The sequence below is a fragment of the Canis lupus genome, chromosome 8 (genome assembly GCF_048164855.1).
Source record: "Canis lupus baileyi chromosome 8, mCanLup2.hap1, whole genome shotgun sequence".
NCBI lineage: Eukaryota > Metazoa > Chordata > Mammalia > Carnivora > Canidae > Canis > Canis lupus.
In genome coordinates, this window is record NC_132845.1 from 12,972,249 (window position 1) to 12,997,552 (window position 25,304).

Below are 25,304 nucleotides of genomic sequence, written 5' to 3' on the forward strand. Positions count from 1 at the left end.
ACTCTAAAGTTTTGACAATGGGTAACTGGTATTCATTGGTGAGTTGTAAATACATGTAAGTTTATTTGTACAGTTAAATTCCATTTCAATAAGAACCAATATGGGAAAAAAAGTTTGCAATAATAAAATTATTCCTAAGCCCAGTCCAATGGCCTAGAGCATTAGTGCCTTGTTGATCTCATTACAACAAAATCCTCTACTATGAATTATTTAGTATAATGACTTTACCCAGTCCTTGTCTATAGAGTAGTTCTTCACTTATAATGAAAAAATCATAAGAATACAAACTGTTCCATGAAGGTTGATTTAAGTTAAAAAAAAAATCATTCTCTAGAGTCAGAGCGGTTTATCCAATGTGAAATGTGTTGTGCTCTGCTGGTAACTGAAGGTGGGCTCTGGGGTGTGCATTTAAATGGAGCTAATGAATTTCCTCTGTGCAGTCCAGCCTGGGGAGAAATGGAGAAGTCAGTTTAATAAAGCATGCAGTAGAATTGCCCTCTCTGGCTCTCCAGATTATAATAGTGGAGCGCGGCATTGTTCCCTTTTTCTGTAAATCTATTCTTGTTTTTCTGTTACTGCCACTTCTGACAGTCTCACCATCTCATTTTCTCCTCTGTCCTCCCTCCCTTTCTGCTGCTTCTTTCAGGCTTGCCTACAATCTCCTCCTTTCTACCTCTCTGTCTCCCTCTTAGCCTTCCTTCTCGTTTTCCTTTAATTAAGGCTGGTATCTCAATGATGAGCTGAAGAGATGCTCACCTTGTGCTCATACAAGTCTTCCGCAGCACAATGTTCTCAGAAGCCCTCATGGTGCTCCCTTTCCTGCTAGGCTTTGCAAAGTTGAGCCTCTGTGACTTGGTATGAAAGAGTCTGACTTTGTACACAAGAAATAAATGTGTTTTTGCTTGTTATTATTTCTGGGTTTTTTTTGTTTTGTTTTGTTTTTGTTTTGTTTTTTGTGTGTGTGTGTGTTTTGTTTTGTTTTGTTTTTTTGAGAGCTCTGTTTCTTCTGCTTTCTGTTTGAGTCTGGGGAGATGGGAGGCAATTTATCCACTCATGCTTTTTGTTGTGGCTGTGCATTCAGTATAGAACTCAATGCTCATCACCTCTCTTTCCACAAGATTCCAAAAAGGTGACCCGTGTCAGTATTCACATGGATGGTAGATGCCAAGAGGATGCAGCTTAGGAATCTGCCATTTTAATTAGTGCTGTAGGTAATCACTATGCACACTAAAACCTGAGACCTTTACTTTAAAATCACCATAATGAGATGATTCCTTTGGGATGAGAATCTGTTTTATAGGAAGAAAAACAACCACCTAAGCTGCCTTTCCCTAACTCTACTGGCCTTCCAAGTCCATTCATAAATAAGACTGTAAACTTTCTGAGGTCAGGAATCATGCCTTTTATTTGTTTGTATCTCAGACTTGGCCGTATGTAGCCATGGAAGGAGTGTGTGGTGCTGGAGGTCAAAAACACTTGAGTTTCAACTTGACCTTCACTGCCTGTCCTTGGATAACTTCTTTAACCTTTTTGAACCTCATCGCATTCATCTGATAAAAATAGAATACTTAAGTACGAGATAGGCAAGAGCATTTGGTACTCTGGGTAGTAGTACAAAATAGAGTGATTAAATAAAACATATGGTAGAGGACACAATGTGCTGCTGGAGTTTCAAAATGTTATTACTCCTAACTTCACCTTCTATGTAACTTAGTTTCCCCCTTTGTAAAATAGAAATTGTATATTTTTATTACATATTGATGAGAAGTTAAGAATAGGAAAGTGCGTAAAAACATTTACAGCTTTGCTTGTCACATATAGTTACTATTATCTTGTTAGGCATATTTCCAGACATCAGTAAATCAAACTAGATCCATCATATACTTATTGAGGGCTTCTATGTACTAATCCCTTTGCCTGTGGATTCAAAATTAAAATCACTGGGTTTCTGAACCCCGGGATCTCACAATCTAGTGAGTAACAGGAGTAAGTACACAGATGACTCCTACAGAAGGTAATCTGTGCTCTGTGGTGTTCACTGAGCAATTGTAATCTAGAGGCTATAAGACTTGTTTTAGAAGAGGAAGAAATTAATTCTGACTGGGAGATTGGAACATCTCTGTTTAATGCTGGTTGAATTTAAGAGAGAAAATAAAATTAAGGTAAACCCTACTTCTGCTTATTTAATCTGCTTGGGAGGGCTTTAATTACACAGAAAAGAGAAGGAGCATAGTACAGTAGAACCTTGATTAAATGAAACACTTTGAATTTGGATAATGGGATTTTCTTGTTAATTCTCTTTAAGACCAAAAAGTCCATGTCTTGTTGTTGCTATTCCTACTTTTAATAATGCCTATTCAAATAGCCCTTATTGAATTAATATGGACTCAACAATTATGGAGACAGTAGAAAATATGAATGATTCATAATATAGAATTCTCAACTCTAATGAGTTTATTATCTTAGAGATTAAAAGATACATAACATATAACATTAAATAAAAATAAAACAGGGCAGCCTGGGTGGCTCAGAGGTTTAGCACCGCCTTCAGCCCAGGGCGTGATCCTGGAGACCCGGGACTGAGTCCTGCATCGGGCTCCCTGCATGGAGCCTGCTTCTCTCTCTGCCTGTGTCTCTGCCTCTTTCTATCTCTCTCTCTCCATGTCTCTCATGAGACATGGAGAATAAATAAATAAATAAAATCTTAAAAAAATAAATAAAAACAAATAAAAATAAAACAATAACATAAGGAAGCATGCAACTAGATAGAAATAAAAGACCACTCTATGGTTTAGGAGATAAATATTTTGGATGGGAATAGATTTGCACAACTGAGTCAGAATACATTCATTTGTATCAGAGAGAAGATATAAGAAACGAGTGTTTAAAAAATACTGAGAATGCAGAGTATTCAGTATTCAGACTGAGTATACAGAATGTTTGAATTTAAAGAGATGAGAAGCAAGGAGACAAATCTGGCAGTTTTCATGGTATCTGAGAATGTCACTTAATATTTCTTAGATGATTGAATTCCAGAATTCTCATTTTGAAGACCATCATCACTGATTAACATTTTCTGAGTGAGTACAAGGTACAAAGCAAACACAAATGGAACCCAGCCCAGTGGTCAGGAATGTGGGATTAGGAATCTAAGGAGCTGAGGTAAGTAAGAGTCAGCAATTACTATCTTTGGAGATTCAGCTAACTAATTTAGACTTTCTAAACCAACGTTTCCTTAGCTGCAATGTGATAATAATAATAGTATCTAACTTTTTCTTTTACTGTGAGTAAAAAAATGAGGTAAGCAAATTAGTTGGCACAGGGCCTAGAACATGACAAGTATTTGTTGTGTTAACCATTATCATTATCAGAAAGTCTTAGAGCTTGGACAGAAGTTGTAGAATTTATATAGACCATCTGAAATGCCTACACAGTTTTATTTAACCTGAATTTTAGATATATGCTTCTTTGGTTTTCTACTTATTCTAGTTTTGAGTGAAGTAGGTCCTGTTTTGTATTGTTTTAGGGCTTTATGATGATGCAGTTAATGCTGTTGATGTCATGCCTGCCTGTGTCTGCTTGGGCTTTCCAAGTAGTGACTTCACAGGGTTTCCATGTGAGCCTACTGCTAACTATCTTGCTGACTGAGATCATTCTCAGGCTACAGATCTGACCTTGGTTTGCATGGATGGACCAGAAGTAAAAGCCAAGAAGCATCCCGGGAGTGACTTCAACTAATGAGAAAAGGAAATTTGTGAGCAAGAACCCCAGCTTTGGGATGCCTGGGTGGCTAAGTCGTTGAGCGTCTGCCTTTGGCTCAGCTTGTGATCCCAGGGTCCTGGGGATTGAGTCTTGCATCGGGCTCCCCACAAGGAGCCTGCTTCTCCCTCTACCTATGTCTCTGCCTCTCTCGTGAATAAATAAGTAAAATCTTAAAAAAAAAAAAAAAAAAAAAAAGGAAGAACTTCAGCTTCATTTTTTATGAGGCAACTCTGAGTTGTGTTCTGGAAATCCTATCAGATGACACCCAGTAGGTATGGACTCATTTCCCAAAAGAGTAACATGCTCACAAAAGAAACTTTTGTGAATTTTATATTTTCCCCATCTAACTTTCTCATTCCCACATTTTGTTTCCTATGCCAGTTACCAATTCATTTGCTCCAAATCTACCTTCTACCTCCTACTCTGTGAGAATAGAGATGAACCCTTTAGAATTTCTCCCCGGCCAGTTGTCATAATATTAAGCAGTTTCAGTAGAGGGAGCTGGAGAGACATACTGGAGAGGAAGGGAGTTTTCTCCCCATGATGCCAGAATGTTGGACTAGGTGAGCTACAGCAGCACATGAAGCTTCCATACCAAGTGGCAGTCAACTCTCCATGAACAGCTAGCTTCTCCTGGCATACCTCTCTGATGGTTTTGCAACAAAGTGCCTCAAACACAGCACCTCCTATGAATAATTTTCCATGGCAGCCCCCAGAGAAGCTTTGTAGTGAAGTGGTATTGGTTCAACATTTCCCTGTGGATGGCTCTCCTTAGCACAACTCAGACATCTTCATCTTCCCAGCTTCAGGGAACTCATGGAACCTAGGTGCATTCCCTTCAAAAAGGTCTGGATGTTAGTCATGGGGAGAAGTGCGTGTGTGTGTGTGTGTGTGTGTGTGTGTGTGGTGGAGGGTGGAGCCCCTCTACCAGAGATTCTTACTTTGGCATTCTGCATCAGCATTGGGGATAGAGGCTACACCTTTTATCTGCTATTTCTGCATTCTTTATAGTTCTTTTTACTCCTTAGTAGCTAATTGTTGTTACTCCAATCTCATTTTATAGTTAATATTTCTTTATATAAAGCCTTTTGTTTTTAAATTTCTGTGTGAGTCCTGTGTCTTCACAGGACACAGACCCATATACCTCCCAAATAAACTACTTGTACCCAAATCTTAGTCTCAGGGTTGGCTTTTGGAGGAATCCAAACTGAAATTGTTAGTTACAGTAGACATATTAGAAAGCAGATTCTCCCCAGCCTGTTCTAATTCTAGTCTAATTCTAGATTAGAATCTAGAATTGAATTGCTTGCTGACCAGAGAGAAACAAGAATCACACTTTTGATGGAAAGTGGAATGTCATAATTCAGGCATGATTTAGCCTCACAGTTACATACATTTTCACTTATGGTAAATTAGGAAGAGAAACAAGGAAGAGAAAGCTCCGGCTTTTAATAGCTCTAGCACACTGGTTCCCAGAGTATGGTTCCCCAACCCCAGCATTAACATCATATGGGCACTTGCTCCTTCCCAGACTGAATACTGAATCAGAAACTCAAGGGTTGGGGTCCCAAAATCTGTGTTTCAAAAGCTGTCCAAGAAATTCTAATGCAGTGCAAGGTTTAAGAGCTAATGCTCTAGAACGTGAAAAAATTAAGAATATGAGAATTGTGGAGCAGATGGACTTTTCACAACTGACACAAAACCCTTGAAAAAGAAATGGTAGCCTTAGGTCAGCCAACCATCAATCCAGAGCTGTAAAGGCAGAGTACTTTCATGGCAGTGTTTGAGATCCTCTTCTGCAGCTGATGTGCAGAACAGGCTGGGATTTAGTTCCCTCATTTGATCATAGGAGACGTGCAATTTCAAATGAATCTAAATTCATAGTCCCAGAAAATCTTCTGTGCCAAAGTCAGGGCCATGATAGGAGAGAAGTGAGACTTCACGATCTTGGATGAGACATTTAATGGGTAAATGAGCCTAAGAATTTTCAATGCATATCTCTCGCCTCATCATTGCCGGAGGAAAGCATTGTTCCCCTTGCTTGGATAGCATTTACAAGTCCCATGAGAGGTCAGTGCCTGACAGGATATTTGCCCTCTTCAGGCTCTGTACTTGCCCCTCTCCCAGCAATTCTAGATCAATAGGGGGATCAAGTCTCCCCCTGGCATAATTGGGTAGGTCCATCCTTGGTATGGATTATTCACCAAAAATCTGAAGAACACTTACAATATGTAGTGGAAGAAAATAAGACATTACTTATGAAAATATTCCCACAGTGTTGCACTAAGGAGGCTTCAAAGTATAAGGCAAGGCAGGGGAGATTTAAAAAATAAGGCAATCTTCTGTGATTCAGAATCCAGTATCCTCACAAGAGCCTGTAAAGTCTCCTTGAAGCTTAGAGACAAAGATGGTCTACAGTAGGCAAGATTGTCAGAATTGTGTTGGCAGTGGATAGAGGAAGGGGATAGAGATTCAGAGATGGGCACTATGTGTGTATATATATATTTTTGTGTCTTGCATCAGTATCCACAGTAGGAAGTGCCTACTTCAGAAGAGATGCTGGACAACCACTGGATAGAATGATTCAACCACCAGGTGTCAGCCAGCTTCTGTCCTTAGCTATGCTGATGCTAGTACACTTATCCCATGAACAGAGTATCCATGGTAGCAGAAATGGAGGCTATCCTGCCAAAAAGGAACCCCCCCACTCCGCACACATACCAATAGTATGATAAAATGTCACAGACAAAAATTTAAAGAATCAACTTACTTGGTAAACTTTTCCTGCAAAACTGACCTAGTTTTATTTTATATGACCAATTCCCCAGAGAGCAAGAAACTCACAATTCTTAGGGCTTCTAGTTAAAAGAATATTATTAAAATAATGTTAGTATTTTTTGAATGCTTACTCTGTTCTAGTCCCAGTGCTAACACATTAATGACATCACCTTTTTCCATACTTAAAATATTCCTGTGGGGTAAGCACTGTTAGCATTTATCTTAGGGAAGAATTCATAAGACCTGTTAGGAAGTAGCGGGGTCAGGGATTCACCCCTGATTCCAGCTGAAACTGAAATCCATGCTCCTAACCAGTATGCCATATTTGTTATAAAAATTTGTTTCAAAAAAGGTGGTAAAAAACAAACAAAAAAAACAAAAACAAAAAAAAACATAGTACTTGGGTAATTTTATTTTTTAAAGATCTTATTTATTAAAAAAAAGATTTTATTTATTCACGAGAGACACAGAAAGAGAGGTAGAGACACAAGGCAGAGGAAGAAGCAGACTCCATGCAGGGAACCCAATGTGGGACTCGATCCCAGGACCCCAGGATCACACCCTGAGCCAAAGGCAGATGCTCAAGTGCTGAGCCACCCAGCCATCCCTGTACTTGGGTAATTCAACTCTAATTGTCTCTGTTGTCTTTTGAAGTGGTAAGTTCCAGACTGTGAGCACCGGTACTTTGATTTTAAAAGGGTCACCAAGGGAAAGTCTTATTTCTGTTATCCTATCTACAATGTTTCAAGTAATTGCCAATAATCCAAATTGAGGTTCTTGGCTGCTGCAGCTTATATTAATGATTACACAAAATTTAATAAACATAAATTTAGCTGTCTATAGTGTTTGAGGAGTAATGAAAGAAATTATATTGCTTCTAAAGTAAAGCATCTAAATACAGTATTGAGAACCAAAATGTTAATTTATTTTTAAGAAGAAGTTTAGGTTTAGAAGTAGGAAAATGTTTCATTGAACCACGGTAGAGTTACATTTGTAATAAGAACTGCCAACTTTATAGTCAGGCTGCCTATATAATGTAAATCAAAGCTGGGAAGTGCTTTAGTTTAAATTGCTTTTTAAGACTGTTGAACTCCTGTTGGTTTATACACAAGATTTATGCCAGCATGTTCTTTCTGTCTCCATTTTTCATGAAGAGAATATTAATCTTTGATTACCTCCATAATTATGAGAGTGGGAGTAGCTATCTGGGGTGTACAGCTAATCTTTGATTGTTCATCCTACCTACAAATAAATTTCTACTTTTAAAAACACATCTACCCTATGCTAGGATTATAGAGCACACAGGGATTCCATGGGATGCTGGTATTGGTCAACCATATTCAGACACATTACCTCTTACTTTTCTCTTCTCTACCTCTGACATCTTACCCTCATGTATGTTCTAGATTGGCTAAATTTTGCTACGGTTTAGTCTCTCTCCTATCATCCATCAGAAAATCCCATTAATTGCTGGCTTCTCTCCATTTTGTAAAAATTTATAATGTTAGTATATTTTTGACATCTATTTAAGTAAAACACATGCTAATCATATAACTGGTTAGAAGCTGGCTAGTGCTTCTGAGAAGTACAGTTCATACACTTTAACCATATAAAAGTTGTCTTTTTTGAAATGTTAACAACTTTACACAATAAATGTTTATTTCTTAATCTTATAAATCTCAATTCTGGTCATAACTTTTCTGAGACTTTGTAATTTCAGAAATTAATTTGGGGATCAGACTCCTCCTGTCAATTAGGCCAAACCTAAAAATGATAAATTTTTATTTATTAAACAAAGGTATGTGCTACAGGGTAATCTTAGAAGGTATCTATTTTAGACAGAAAGACAATTTTAAATATGTGCAGTTTGAGCTTGAGATCTTAAAGAAGAAAGAGCTATGCAAAAAAAAAAAAAGAAAAGAAAAAAGAAAAAGAAAAAAAAAGGAGTGGGATACTTTTGTTTTCATCACTGATATGTAAAGAGTGTAGAAGTTGTCACTTCTTTCCTTACAAGAATAAAAAAAGATGAAGTGAAAATTGACAACTTTTCTTGGACTCCTCAGGGAACTGAGGGTGCAAGACAAACTGACACCCCAAATCTGGAGAGACATAAAGTAAGGAAAAAAAAAACAGGCAAGATACAACTACATTAGAAGCCACTAGAGCCATGAATTGGTATGAATATTTAAATGGTAATTATGACAATTGGCGGGAGCCTGAGTATGGACTAGCTTGAGAAAGAAACTATTGGATGCTATAATGTTGGCAGTGGGGACACCATGTTGGATTTCACCACCAGGAAACCCTCAAGATTCTCATAATGAAGATTCAAGAGAGATACTTCTTGCCTCTGGTAGGGGAAAATTAATCTTTTTATGAAATACAACTAGAGATTTCTCCGTATCAAAGGTCTGTTCTTAAACAAAACAGACTTTACCAGAGCCATATCTCAACTGGAGGAAGTTCACTTCACCCTTCTATCTATCTGACTAGTGTTTCTGTTTCACTTAAGAAGGAAAAAGCTATTCAACTGGAAAAAATGCCTGTGAAGGTCACAGACCAGAGATACAGAACCTTTAAAAGACTGATATTTAACCATAAGATTGTAGATTACTTGCGCCCATATCACACTAAGAATGCTCCAATATAATACAGTGGATTACATCTGAAAAGCTGCGAGATACAGATTTTCCCTAAGAAGGGGTACTCAAGACCAAAGACAAGAAGGATATAATAAAAATAAGAACACCAGAGAGAAATCTGAAGTCTTTGGAACCTACAACTACAGCAAACTTTCATGTTTGTTCTTACCCAGATTAACATAAATCCTCATACTAAGTGCCTATATACCTCACGTCTTATTATTTAATATGACATGTTTGTCTTTCAACAAAGAATTGAAATGTATTCTAAAAGGCAAGGGGAAAAAACTATTTGAAGATATAAAGAAAGCATTGGGATCAGCCTCAGATATGATGTAGGTTTTGGAATTAATAGAGAGGATATTTAAAATAACTATAATTAATAAGTTAAGGTCTCTAATATAAAAAGTTGACAAATCATAAGAAAACAAGAATAATGTAAGCAGAGAGACAAATCTAAGAAAGAATCAAAAGAAAATATTAGATATCATAAACAACATAACACAAATAATGTTTTTAATAGGCTCAGCAGTAGACTAGGAGTGGCCTAGGAAAGAACCAGTGTGCTTGAAAATATGTCAATAGAAACTTCCCAAAGAGAAAGTTAAAGAGGAAAATGAATAATAACTTAAAAACAGAATAAAACAGAAAACAGAAGAATATTCAAGATCTGTGGGACAATTTCAAATGATGTAACATATGTGTAATTAGAATACTAAGAATAGAAGAGAATAGAAGAAATATTAGAAGGAATAATGGTTAAAATTTTCCAAAACAATGGCATACACTAAGCCATAGATCCAGGAAGCTCAAAAACAACAAGGAGAATAAATATTAAAAAATCTACACCTTGGTATATTATATTCAAACAACAGAAAAACAAAGTCAAAGAGAAAATCTTGAAAGGAGCCAAAGGGAAGAAAGAACACTTTTCATAGGAGAACAAGGGTAGGAATCACAATAGACTTCTCATAAGAAACAAGTAAGCAAGAAGATAGAGTGAAACACTTGAAATGTTGAAAGGAAAAAAAAAAAAGAATTAGAATTCTATACCCAGCAAAATTATTTTTTAAACTGCCTCTCACTTCAAATCACAAGTCCCAGACTGTCACCTGTACTTCTGACCTACCCATTATAAGTCAAGTTTCCCATAGCCTCCTCCCCAGGTTTGATAATTGTCTAGAAAGGTTCACAAATCCCAGGGAAACATTTACTGGCATTTACCAGTTTATTATAAAGGATATTATGAAGTATAAAGATGAACAGCTACATGAAGAGGTACACAGAGCAAGGTACAGGGAAGGGATGCAAAGGTTCCAATGCCCTACAGACATGCCATCATTCTCACACCTCAAGGTGTTCATCAAACTAGACGCTCTCCAAATCTCACGGTTTACAGATTTATATGAAGGCTTCATCACATAGGCATGATCAACTATTAGCTCAATCTCTAGCACCTCTACCTTCCCTAGAGGATGGAGGTGGAGCTGAAAATTCTAAGTTTTGAATCACAACCTGGTATTTTGGTGACTGTCTCCCCATCATGAAGTGACCTGGAAGTCCATAAAAAATTGTTTCATTGGAACAAAAGATGCTTGTATCACTCAGGAAATTCTATCACTCAAAAAATTTAGTAGCTCTGTGTCAAGAACCAGGAGCAGAGACCAAATATATATTTCTTATTATGTCATATCTATTCTACAAAATTTTTCATATCTTTATACATTGCGCAAAGAAGAATATACATACATAATTGTTTTGACATCTTCTTCTGAAACCTATAGCATTCTGGAATGCAGGAAAAACTGGTAAATGTTCATACATTTTATAAGTATTTTCTATCCTCTACCCCTTTTATATTATGCTAACCCTAGATTCACAGAACCTAACATTTCATTATGGCACACTCAAGAAGGAACTTATGAAATTCATTCACCAAACTATGACACTAAGGTGTTCCTGGTAGAAAGATGCTGCTAAAAAACAAACAAAAAACCCTGGGAACTATTAGGAAAATGACAATAGAAGTGCCATTTAGTAACTATAAGTATAAAGGTAATGATAACTAAATTATCATTATAATTGTAATAATAATTATTATTATTGGGTTTCAGAAAATAATGAAGAATTTTCCAAAATAAATGGTAGAATAAGGAGAAGAAACATTTAAATTGTTCATTTTCCACAATTCCTAACCTAACCATTAACTTAAGTAACATTTCACATTTAATAGTAGAGGACACAATTAGTCAATTATTTAATTTCTTAGAAAATAAAAGTACTAGATAGTTGATATTTTCCATATTTTGTCCAAATATATATGAAAAGAAAACTATCTGCAAATGATTAGTAATTTTAATTTTAAAAAGACTGTAAGTCAGAGGTCAGCACCATTTTCCTGAAAAGGACCATATAGGAAATATTTTAGACTTCGTTGGCCATATAGTCTCTGTCAAAGCAGCCATAGACAATGTAAGAAGAAGCAAGAGTGAGTGGTGTCAATAAAACTTCACTTATAGATACTGAAATTTGAGTTTCATATCATTGTCACATTACATTAAATTTTTTTTATTTTAATTTTTCAGTCCCTTAAATACATAAAAAACATTCTTAGTTTGGTAGTCAGGCAAAAAGTGGTGGAGGACCACATTTGGTGGGGAGGACAGTTTACAGAGTACTGCTCTTTGCTTTCTTGACAGAGCTCTGTGTGTGTGTGTGTGTGTGTGTGTGTGTGCTGTGTAATACACTTGTCCTGTAATCAATCTCCATTAATTCTACTCTCATTTATATGGATGAGCAAAATTCAGTATTTGGTATCAATAAGAAAGGAAATAGAAGTTTACCATATGGACCCCAAAATTCCTTATTCTAATATAGTTTTCCCTCTCGTGTACAAACAATCTGCTGCCAAGATCTCACCCTACAAACAAATATATACTACAGATCTGGAAAAGTTAGAAGAAAGTCTAGCATTATTCTTTAGTGGCCTAGTTTCCTGCCTTTCACCTATTTCTTTCCTGGTACTGCTTCTAGGAATGCCTATCATAGATCGAATGAGAAGTTTCCACCTAAGACTGGGAGACATGTCAAGGGACTAGACTTGACCTAATCAAAGTGTCTGCTTACATAAGAAAATATTTAAGTTCCTCAAAGTAAACTTCTTCTGTTACTTAATTTTAACACTGAATGCCATCATTAAATTGCCTGTGTGTGCCTTTTATTAAGTAACTTTATTTAAAAAATAAGGGTCAGAAATGCTATCTGTTTCTTCACTTCATTGAAATCAACACTTTTTTTTTTTGTTTTTTACTGAATTATGACCTTACCCTTCCCAAAATGTGTGGTAAAATTACCAAGTTTTCACATAGAGTGAAAATCTGGTCCATAGATGGTTCACAGATGATTTTTGAGGCATAGAAAACCTACTACTAGATATTATCCTTCAACTGCTATGCTTCTAGGCTTCCAAAAAAATAAGTAAAAGTGATGTAAAGAATCATTTAATATGAAAAATAATGCTTAGGTTGTGGATGTCAACTATATATTTAATGAAAAAGGACATTAAAATGTTGCATGTTTATAGGAACATGAAAAAGTGTGACTAGGAAGAAGAATTTAAAATATACACTTCAGTGGGACAAAAGCTAACATTACTTCCTGTGATTGCGGTATTGTTAAAAAATATTTGTTGTCTTTCCCTTTGAAAGTGTTACACATCCCATTCTGACTGATGTCTGTCTGGCTAGGCCACACACATTGCTTTGGCCAATGAAATGTTAAAATCTGAGAACTTGTAAGAACTAATACATGCTAAGTGAAATATATCAGACTGAGAAAGACAAATAGCCATATGAATTCACTCATATGTAAAATCTAAAAAACAAAACATTGAATTAACAAACAAAAACCAGAATCAGACCTGTAAATACAGAGAACAAACTGATGGCTGACAGATGGAAGGGGTATGAGATGTCAAAATCGGTGAAGGGGAGTGGGAGATACAGGCTTCCAGTTGTAGAATGAAAAAGTCATAGGAATAAAAGGCACAGCATAGGGAATATAGTCAATGATATTTTAATAGGGTTGTATGGTGACAGATGGGAGCTGCACTTGTGAGCATAGCACAGTGTATAGAGATGTTGAATCATCATGTTGTACATCTGAAACTAATGTAACATTGTATGTCAACTATAAAAAAAAAAAAAAGGAGGAAAAAGAAGAACCAATACATGATTACTCCAAATCTCTTTTCCTTTTTTGATGATAGACACTATTATATTGTTAGCCAGGATCCTGGAGTGAAAATCGCATGGAGCAGAGCTATTGCTGCTTCTCAGCTGGCATGTAATACGGGCGTCAGTGAAACCACTTTTATTGTTGTAAGCCAATACAATTTTGAAGTGTTTGTTACTCAGCCTACCCTACCGTATGCTTATTGATACACTTTTTATGAGTTAAAAAAAGATCTTATCAATACCGTTTTTTAAAGAAACAACTGGGTGACTCAATGTTATGAACACCGTATAAAGGTCTTCTGAAGGGCTCATTTGATTAACAATTAATAGCATGTCCATCGTACAAAGATACAGAAACACACACACACACACACACACACACACACAAAACAAAGATACAGCCACTTAATTTGTTCAGTAAGAACCTGAAAATCTAATAAGCAAATAATGTCTATCTTCTCCAGGTAGCAATCTATGCACTTCATGAAGACATTATGGCAATTAATAAATCAATCCACACTAGGGAATTAATGTGTATAGAGCTAAATGATAAAAGTATCTAAGCATAATCATATCTACTAAAATATGTTGTAGTGAGGTTCTGATAACCTTAGTTCCACTCCTTGATAAATAATTTGTGGTTGTTTTGTGTGTTTGCTTATTAATATAACATAGATTTCTCCCAGCCTTTCATTATTCAAATTCTACAGGAATTTTTCACTGTGTCATGTTATTTTTTTTCTCTGAGTTTCTATGCCAGTATGTCATTTTTTTCTGTATTTCTTTTTTATTTTTTTTCCTATTTGTAGAAAATTCTGCATCTATCCATTTAGGATTGCTTAAAGTGAACTTTAAGTTTAATGATTATCATCTATATTGAAGGTTGTTTCCTTTCCAAATGGTTTTGAAATTGCCAGATGCTAGTTCTTATCACTGATAAATAGCTTCACTTTTCATGGACTGAACCTCTGCCTAATAATAAAGGTAATGATGAGGAAGATAATGGCTGCCATTTATTTAGAGTCTACAAACCCTAAGAACTATACTTGGTACTTTATAAGAATTATCTCATTTAAGTCTCACAGAAAACATATAAAATAGTTATTTTCAGTTTACATTTAAGTAAACTGACAGAAGAAATTTGCTTGCATAGGGTCATAAAACAAATTTCAATGTCCATTGCTTTTCTCCTAAGCTGTATTATCTTCTCACACTATTCTGTGGGTCTTTCAGTCATCTTTCTTTGTATTTTGCCTAGTGCTGTAGCAATGGCAAGACTGATGAGAATGCTTCTTTAAGAGAAAAATATACTTATTTTTTGGTATCTGAGCTGAAAAATATTACCCTTATGTTATTTTTAAGTCTGAACTCATGATCCTGAGATCAAGACTTGAGCTGAGATCAAGAGTCAGACACTTAACTGATGGAGCCACCCAGGTATCTCTAAATATTGCCCTTATTAAGCAGAAACATGCCCCAAAAGGCATTTCTTGGATAAGGCCATTAAACACCTTCCTATCAACTTTAAGTTTTCTGTCATACTCAGTACAACGCAAAATTAACTGTACTCTTCGGTGGGCCTACAGAAGTGTTACATGAGTAAGAATAAAGCTAGTCAAAGTTACAATCTGGCCTCAAAGAAGGAGGTGGCAACTCAGCTCTCTTTTAGTCAATTGTCTGTTTTTTACAGGATTTTCTTTGGTGAGGGAGGTATAGAATCTCTAAGCAAAGTGAGATGAGTTACAGAACTATGCTTCTAACATCATTAAACGGGGTTGAAGGAAGTCTCAAGCTATTAACTAGGGTTATGAAGATCAAGGTCTAATCTGTTGTGGAAAGAGGCAGGAAAAATTATGCCAGGATAAGTCAGTTTCCAACCAAGAGAATGGGGTAGGCCCCAATGCCACAAAGTAAAATGAGCCTCACTTAGAAAACTAAACAGAGTTGATGGTGAAGGCTAAAGCTCGGTAGATAAAAGAAAACCAATAACTCACACTCCATGAAACTAGTAACAGGTTTAGAGCCATGAGACTAATTTCAGGGTGTGGGGACATCTGGTGGTCAGCAGTTGGGTGTCTGCCTTTGGCTCAGGGTGTGATCCCGGGATCCAGGATCGAGCCTGCATCTGGCTTCTTGCAGGGAGCCTGATTCTGCCTCTGCCTATGTCTCTGCTTCTCTTCCTCTCTCTGTGTCTCTCATGGATAAATAAATAAATAATCTTAAAAAAAATATTTTCAGGGTGGGAATGACTCCTGACAGTCTTGGTTTTGGGAAACTCAAGATTCCTGGTGGGATTTAAACATAGACCAAAGACTTTCAGTAGGAATTATAGATTTGCCTTTCACTAGCTGTGTGATCATAAGGAACTTACTTACTCTATGATTTTATTACCTTCAATTGTAAAATACCAATAATTTTAGTACTTGTCTTAGGAGTTTCTTATGATAATTATGATATATAAAGTGTTTCTATTGGCTAGGGCAGTGCCAAAAATAAAAGAGGAATGGCACTTTCCTAGTTTATAATTGGGCCAAATAATTTCTAGCAACCCTTGAACCCCAAAAAGCTCTGTAGAAGTTATAGCACTTGGAGGCACTCCTGAAATGAAAGTGAGCTAAGAACTAGCAATTCTTTTTCTAGTCCCCTATTCCCACAATTACCATCCCAGTTTGAGTCCAACATTACCATCTGTCAACTGGATATATTTACATACATAACGTGCCTTGAATGATTTTATTATCTTCACCCTCATACAAGTATATTTCTTTTCACTTGTCAAATATCATTTATAGGGATGGATCACCACATGCATTCAAGTTCAAAATCTCCATTTCCTTTACATCCATGTCTAATTCATTTCCAAATCCATTCTACATCTGTAATATTTATCACATCTATTCTCTTTTATTCATTTAACAGTTGACTTCCTAATTACCATCTCAGTTGTCTGTTATACTCTGTTACTTATTTGATCTCTTTTTCTCTAAATAACTTCCCTATAATCAATCTTGTCTGTCATCTTAATCCTATAAAAACACATGTAGTTCAAGCATTATTCCTCCCTAAGCATTATCAATGATTCTTCATTTCCTATAGAATAAAGTATATAAATTTGCTGGCATTAATGGTTTTTCTTAAGTTGGTCTCAGTATATAGTTTATTTTTATCTTATTCATATTATTCTCTTTTCTATATTTTATTTCCAGGAAAACTATTCTATTTATTTCTGAGCACATTTTGTCTTGGTTATTCATCTCTGACTTTGCTTATCATATTCCTTCCATCTATTAATGCCAAATATCCATCAGATATTTTTACTTCTTGAAGATCCAAATGAAATCATTATATTTCTCACTTGTTAATGGTCCTGTTTAACTTTGAATGGTATATTCACCTGAAATATAAGCTCTTTGAGGAGAGTTCCTGAGTCTTTTATACTTTATAAAGTATACCCTTTATTGAACAAAATGGTGCTTAATAAATGTTGAATTAATAAATGTATAAACAAATATGCTAATTCAGGGTATGAAGAGTAAAACTATAAAAATACCTTATGAAAAAATTGCTAATTTTGAGAGGTGTTTCAAGCCTGGTTTTCAAGGTACAGCTTCATGTTGTTTTAGTCATTTGCTTGGGTATATTCCTTATCACATGAGTTATTCTCTACATGAAGGAATAGTTTTAAATAATTATGTAAGAACACATATTGTTTTATTTTCTTATCAGATAAAAATCTTTCCCTTTCTTGATACCCACACACTAATGAAAACTCTGAGAAAACTCAAACTTAGACCTTCAGCAATTTTATAGGAAATTCAAAACTTGTCAGGAAAAAAAAATGCAGTTCCCTGTGGCTAAGTTTATATATATATATATATATATATATATATATATATATATATATATATCAGTATTTTTTATCTGGATACTTCGAGTGTTTTTGTTTAGAAACACTGAAGATGTTGTGAATGTAGGGATGAGTAGGAAGGAAGTATGTTGAATTAGCATATGCATGGTAACATCTGCTGAAGAGAGCACTGAGGATGCTCAGAATATCTTAGCCTTACAAGGATGTAAGGAAAGGAAAGGAAATGAAAAAAAAAAAAAAAAAAAAAAAAAAAAAAAAAAAAAAACCCCAGAGATATGGGAGGAGTAGAAAAGCAAGCCTTGAATCATCTATAGCTCTTTGTATCAAGTCCTATGTTGTTCCTGAATAGCTCTCTACAGAGCTTACTTTACTACTTGAACTCAAAAAATGGCAAATAATAACAATAATAATTGTATTACCATAATTTGTTACTATATAGTTGGTATTTGAGGTATAATCAACTGGAACCCCCAAATTAGCAAGGAGGCTCTCTGCAAATTTTTATCTAAACACTTCAATATTTAAACAATCTAAATTATGTAATAAAAGTAATCATTCCCAACCATTACCACCACCACTTATCCCAAAGAGAAGAAAGTAATTCCTTCTAAATTCACACAATATGAAGTTTTTAGACATGGTACAGTTAGGGAGGAAAGAAGGAAGGAAGGAAGGAAGGAAGGAAGGAAGGAAGGAAGGAAGGAAGGAAGGAAAGAAGGAAGGAAGGAAAAGAACAAAGAAAAGAAAGAAAGAAAGAAAGAAAGAAAGAAAGAAAGAAAGAAAGAAAAGAAAGAAAGAAAGAAAGAAAGAAAGAAAGAAAGAAAGAAAGAAAGAAAGAAAGGAAGAGAAAGAAAGAAAGAAAGAAAGAAAGAAAGAAAGAAAGAAAGAAAGAAAGAGAAAGAAAGAAAGAAAGAAAGAAGGAAAGGGAGGGAGGGAGAGAGGGAAGGAAGGTGTTCATTCTGCTACTTTTGAGATGTTAAAGAAAAAATGAGTGATAATTTGTGAAATTAAATAATGTACTACTGAGAAGTACTCTTTCACAACCTCATTTATTTATATAACCATTATTTACTGAACATTTGCAATCTATAAGACATTGGACATTAAGCAAGACAAGCAAGCTTCATATTCTCATAGAGCTTACAGTGAAGTGGGGAAAAGTGGAAGGAAAAAGATACTTATGGATTGTGATAAATATCTTGAAGCAAATCAGAAATGTTAACCAGAGAGTAACCATGATGGTTGAAAAGCCATGGTAGGGAAAAAAAAAAAAAGTGCCATGGCAGTAGTATAGAAAGAATGGTCTGAGAAGGCAAGGAGGTAATTTGGGACCTAAGTTTAGGAACAAGCCAGCCATGTCAAGAGGAAAAGTAGAGGGAGATACAATACAAAGAGAACAAGAAATGAAAGACCTTGAAAAAGGAAATATTTTGGCACATGCAACATGAAAGGAGGCCAAAGTGGCTGCCACCTGGGGACCAAGGGGGGAGAATGACATGAGTTAGGGTCGGAGAGGTGGAAGGAGGCAGTATGTGCAAGATCCCAAGGTCAAGCAGTTGAGTTTATTTTTCCTGACTTTAGTGAGAAGCCATGGAACTGCTTTAAGGAAGTTAGTGAAAATTATAACCACTCTGGTTGCTAGGAGAGAGTAGACTGGAGGTAGAAAATAGACATGCAAACATAGGTTTTGGCAGTAACCCCACAGCAAGATGATAAGGGTTTAGGATTGAAACTAAGGATGGAGAAAGTGCATATAGATTTAAGATATATTACAGAGCTAAAAGTGATAGTAATTGCTGATGGATTATATACTGGGGAGGGGGTAAAGCAAGGCAGATACCAAGCATAGGTTTCTGCTTAGGTTTTCAGCTGAAATAATTGTGTATGTGATGGTTCCATTTTATGAAATAGAAAAGACTAAGAGACTAATTTTTATAGTCTTCATAAATATGTGAATTTTAATACCTGTGAACCAATGGGACTCTAAGTAAGAAAATTGAGCTTTTGGTTCTACAAGACTCAAGCTTAGAAGAGAGCTATGGACAAGATATAGATTTGGAATTTTTTCAGAGAGCGACTACCATTTAGTTATAGAGTAGAAGAGTAATGTTTGCTAAAAGCATTCAGAATAGCTAGTGAGATAAAACAAACAAAAAATTAGGAAACGATGGAATTATGGATTCCAAAAGAGAAGGGCACTGGGAGAAGCATGTGGTCCACTGTGTCAAAAGTTGCCAAAAAGTAGCATAAGGTAAAAAAGTGATATTTCCATCAGATTGTAATTTAATTTTATTAGCCAGTACAATTGGAATATGTTATAATTTAAAACATATGCAAAATGATGGAATACTGCTCTTCCTATTCATTCATTCACTTGATCAATAAATAATAGGTATTACAAGCTGTGTTAGGCACTATTAGAAATACTTTCTTTTGTCCTTTCAATTTTCTTATTGCAGGCTAAACTTTATATCTGTAATCTGACACTAATCTTTTTCTGAATAATCTAATTTTGATTTATATAGTAACCTTCAGGCCAATAACTTTCTAGATCCCAATTCTATTGAAATTTCCTTTTGTAATGATAGAGTCATCCCAGCCCCCTTCCCTTTCCCAAAAGAGTAGCATTTCATAAACTTCTATTTCTCCTACCATTGATAAGGGCATGAAACCACAATCAGACTGGAACAGACTTAGGAAAATAGAATCATTAAGTTAAGGCATAAAGAAAGTCCAGCTGTTTTTTTTCTTTTCCAAACCCAAATAATGCAAAATTGCTCCTTTGAAACAAGAAAAAAGTAGGTGATTACAGGAGGCAAAAATAAGCAAACAAACAAAACAAAGTAGTGATTTAATTAAATGTGTTATTCTAATTTCTCTTTTCACAGCTTGCATTTTTTAATCATTTATTTATGGAGATTAGGAGACTGGCCTCAAGCCATTGCAGAAATACAATGACTATAGGTAGAATCTACTCTGGTGGCATTGAGCCAAGCATCTCATATTATGAGTTTTGGCACAAGGTGTTACTTCGAGAGGGCAGACTTGTTTCTCTGTATATCAGGCCAATCTGCACTACATTCTTTCTAAAGCATGGTCTTTATTAGGGCTTGGCCTTTTACATCATACATGGTCCACGTATTGGCACAGCTTGCCAAGGGTTTTACTAAATGCATTTTCTACATGTTACTTTCAGGCATGGTGTTTATTAGTGACATAATTATCCACCAAGACCAAATTATATAAATTGGAAAATTTTAAATTCTGTGTTTTATGCATTATTAAAAGAAAAAAAAATCTTTTGGCTGCCAGATTGTGAAAATGTTATGTACATGACATAATGGTCTCCAGCTCAAAATACTTACTGTAGAGATCTTAACATAAAGTCTAGAGTTTTACTTTCATGATAATATTCATCACTTAACTGGGTGTGAAAAATTATATAAAAGCATTCTCACCTGGAGGTCACAGTATGAACTGAAGGGGATACAGAGGATGCTAATAGAAGTGGGAAAACTCATGATGCAATGTCCAGATGTACCAGTAAGAACAAATAAGGCCTTTAAATATTTTTGCCATTGCTGTTATGATTTTATAATATTACTGTTATTGTTTAAATCGGGGCTGCTTTTGGAAATTAGCTTGATTTTAATTACCATTCTGGAGAATATAAGGCCGTTTATTTAAAGTGACACAACTAAGTTTGAAGTTTTCTGTCCCACCTCTTCCCCTTGATGTTCATTATCTGGACAAATAACATTATGTAGCACTAATATGAAATAAAAAGGACAGGTGGAAGCTATGGTTGTGTTTTGTTCTTTTTTTCCCCCCAAGAGCACTTTGGACTTGCACTTGTTAGCAAATTGCAGCCTGTTATGTTCGCTTTCTGAAATAGAAATTGGAAACAGAGATAAAATGAGTAGCAACAAAACACATAATGCTGCCACTGCCATCTCCACCAAGAAGTTAACTCCAGTTCCATCATCTATTGACTTCATTCAAAGAGAAAGACTGAAATCCCACCCTGTTCTATGGTAAGGATCTTATTCAATGGTTTAAGAAAAGAGCTAAAGAGATTTTTAAATTTCTTATGTCTTTTAAAAATAATTCTTTAAAATGGATTATTTTGTGTGCTACTTGTTTTATAACTTATAGGCACTACTGTATGTTTCTGGATAGCAGTTTAGATGACCATCTTAAAAACAATGGACTAGAACAGTACTTCTTAAGTTTTAACGTGCATAAGAACCACTTGTAGACTGTTAAAATGAAGAGTCTGATTCAGTTGGCCTAGGGTAGAGCCTGAGACTCTGGATTTCTAACAAGTCCTGAAGGGATAGGGTGCTGCTGGTCCATACAGCATATTTTGGGTAGCAAAGAATTAAAAGACTCTAGAGAGATCACCTTCCTTTAGAAGCAAGGCATAAGCATAGTGTATACATTGAAAGGAAGATTTGAAATTTTATTATTAATTATTATTATTTATGTTTCAAAGTAATGGAAGATTTTTTGTGATGAGTTAGAGAGTTTAGAGTTCAGAGAGTTAGCTAATTCATCTGAGTTCGTTTAGAAAGTTTATTGAAAAGTCTGGGCTTCAGAATATGATACTTTTAGTTTACTAATATGGTATTTTTTTCATTGTAGAAATTTTATGTTTTACATTTAAGCACAAATTTGTGATTGTCCGTAGAATTTAGTTATATATTTCTTAGAGTAGGGAAGCATTTGGCTATTTCTGGGCCTAAATTCTTTAATTTGTGGTGTCTCTCTTAGCCAATAGAGTTCCCTTTGTCACGTTTGTATTTTAGGGCTTCCCAAATAATTGATTTGATTACATAATAAGAAGATAGAGACTTGAGGGTGACCACTGATGGTTTTAGCATATCTAACTCCTTTGGCAGGTTAGAAGCAAAAGAGATAAATCAGTGGTTTTTCATAAGAGATGGAGTGGTAGTAGTCATAGTGAGTATCGGAATCATGTAGGAAACTCTTACATATTTCTCCCTCTCCCACTCATATTCTCCTGGTGGACGCATGGATATTTTAATTTGCAAATATTAGAATCTCCTGGTGGACGCATGGATATTTTAATTTGAAAAACTAATTCTGATTTGCCACCTCCACCTTCACAATTAAGAAATGCTGAAATGCATTAATATTTTGAGCATTTTGAATTTTAAAGTCAAAGTGATAGATAAAAATGTTTAGTTAAATAACACTAAGGGTTTGTGTTAGAAATTTTCTCACAGACCAAATCGCTGAAGAGAATAACATGGCAGCATATTCTGTTGCATTGGCCAGTGGTCCTGAACTCTGGTCATAACCCTGGAATAACTTAGAGGAATTTTGAAAAAAAAAAAACCCAAGGCATGAGCCCCACCCCAGACCAATTAAATCAGAATCTGTAGGCATGAAGTCTGGCATCTCTATTTGTTAAGAAGCCCAGATCATTTTTATGGGCCAAAGACCCAAAAAGCCTTTGTCTGTGAAATAATCTAGAATAACTGATTTTTGTATTACCAAAATACCGAGTTTCAGAGTAGTAAATCATAGGAACTTTTATTCTTCTCATGGAATTCTTCAAGACTTATTTCTTCCTGATTGTATATAAGATCCTGTGGACTATAAACAAATGCATCATCATAAATGTTGCCTTTTCTGGGAATAATCAGTGATTGTAATATCAAGGGAGGTGTATTCAGTCATCTCAGTAGATTTCTCAAGGTATATAGAGCTGACTGAACTCAATTTAATGAATTAGTGCTAATGGCATTCGAGAGCTTAGTATACTATTAGGTCCTTTCACTTAAGAACATGCTTTGTTGTTTGTTTTGTTTCCAATCCAATTATATGTTTTTTTTTTTTTTTAACTTACATAGGAAATAAATCTCTTGACAACAGAGAAGAAACAATTTCCAGATTACCTCACACTCCTATCTTGCCTGATTTTTTGAATGAAAGTTTAAATGATTTTTTGATAAATCAGGTATAATTTACATGAAATAAAATTCATCCTTTTTAGTGTACAGTACTGAGAGACAATTCTCCAAGGGTTCTCATATTTCTGTATTTCTTTCAAGCAGAGACACTGACTGTCCTTTCTTCTGGGCTATCTTTCAAGCATGTTTGCATAGCAAGCAGCCTTGGAAGACTGAGCTCTTTCCCCTCGAAAAATGATAAGGGATTATATGAGTCATCAAGTAAAGTTTCTTGAGACTATCTGGGCAGATTCATAATGTCATCCCCTCAGCAGTCAAGGAAAAAATGTTATTTCAGTTTCCCACCAACAAATTGAGTCCAAACCCTCTATTGGACTGCTTGGGGATTAGTATGTGCCTCCTCTGGGCATTCTATTTGATTCTTTATATTGGCTGAGCTACAGGTCAGTCCCAACAACGGGCTGTGTTGGAAGCTGTCCAGGAAGCTGTGGCACACTCCGTACATTTGGGGCTCCACTCCCCTAATGACCCTTTTGAATTGCAAGTCTCTGTGACTAATGAATCTGCCAATTATAGGCTTCTGTTAAAGAAAGGCAACTTCCACTCAAGAGAGTTGTTTTAGGGTTTGGACTTATCGCCTCCTTGATACAGCTACCACCCTTCCTGAAAAGCAACTATTAGCTTGCTACTGGGCTCTTGTCAAAACTGAACTCGTGACCCATGGAACTCTTGTGACACTCCTGCCTGATATTTCCATTTGAGTACATATCAGCTTGGACTCAACTAACAAGGTGGGGAGGCCCAGCTGGCTTTGCATTGTAAATGGTATATTTAAAACACAGCTGGCCTCAGAGGCATCTTGGCTTTATAAGAATAAGTGATAACTATTCCTCTGTGAGAAACTTTATATGCCATTCCTCCATGTGAAGAAAAGCCATTGGTCCAAGGGGCTTTCAATTCTCAGAGGCCCCCTAAAAGTCTGGGCAGGGTTCACTGGTGGTTGGGCTAGGCCAAAACTTGATGTTGTCCCTTGGGCTGCTGTAGCCATTCAGCTTCAGTGTCAGCTATGCAGAATCAATAATGGATGTGGTCACACCACTTTGTGGATGGAATTCAAAGCCACTGTCACAGCTCTAGCCACTATTTCCTTTAATGAACTTTGCTACATTTTTATTGACTTGTTGCTAATGATGTAGCTGTTATAGAAAACTCCAAACTCACAAATGGAACATACCGTTTTTCTGCAGTTCTGTGAACTACAGAAATAAATCACTGCTACAGGTCAAACTGTATGGGTCTCTCACATCCATGGTAAAATTCCATTCTCCAGTGAGACTGAGTAGAATTAAATCCTGCATATCCCAATTGTCATCATTGCTACCCAGATCTGTCATGCTACAGGTATGGCTACATATCCATCATTGTAGACTGGAGTAAAGTAAAGGTTGTGTTTCTGACATGGAAACTACCAGTGCATGTCAGAAATTGTGACTCTTCATAAAGTTGACCTGTGTTCTTATGGTGAGAGCCACCACATCTCAGGGGGCATGGCCTTCACTCATTCCTGACAAATGGGTTAAGTCAGACCTTTCACTTTTTTATGGGCTACCAGTGATGCCTTACTGATGTCTTTAGTTTTTCAGGTCACTGTGTTGCTCATCCAGTCCAATCAGCCAACTCTGGCCGCACTACTGTGGTCCTTGATCCTAATCTGTATCATGCTTGCAGCTCTCTGAATCAGCTGTAGTCTGATTATCCACTCAACAAAGCTGATGGACTTGCAAGCTCTGCATCATCCACAAGTATCTGGTAAGTTTAAGCATTGAAAGAGCTTCTTCAAAAATTAACTTAGAAATATTTCTGACTGGGATGCCTGGGTGGCTCAGCGATTGAGAGCCTGCTTTCTGTTCAGGATGTGGTCTTGGGGTCCTGGGATGGAGTCCTACATTGGGCTCCCCTCAAGGAGCCCGCTTCGTCCCCTGCCTGTGTCTCTGCCTCTCTCTGTGTCTCTTATGAATGGATGAATAAAATCTTTTCTTTTTTTTTATGGTGAAAAAATTTATATTTAGATTTATAGCCG

At 35.9% G+C, this 25,304-nt stretch overlaps 2 long non-coding RNA genes across 11 annotated transcripts in view; both read right to left on the reverse strand.

Moving 5' to 3' along the window:
- LOC140637838 (uncharacterized) overlaps window positions 1–25,304 on the reverse strand; it is a 161,045-nt gene that overhangs the window by 126,057 nt on the left and 9,684 nt on the right. The window lies entirely within an intron of this gene.
- Window positions 40–2,530, reverse strand: LOC140637840 (uncharacterized). Its single transcript, XR_012034919.1, has 2 exons — window positions 757–2,530; window positions 40–446 (listed from the first exon to the last, which is right to left on the reverse strand). It is a non-coding gene; the product is annotated as an uncharacterized lncRNA (long non-coding RNA).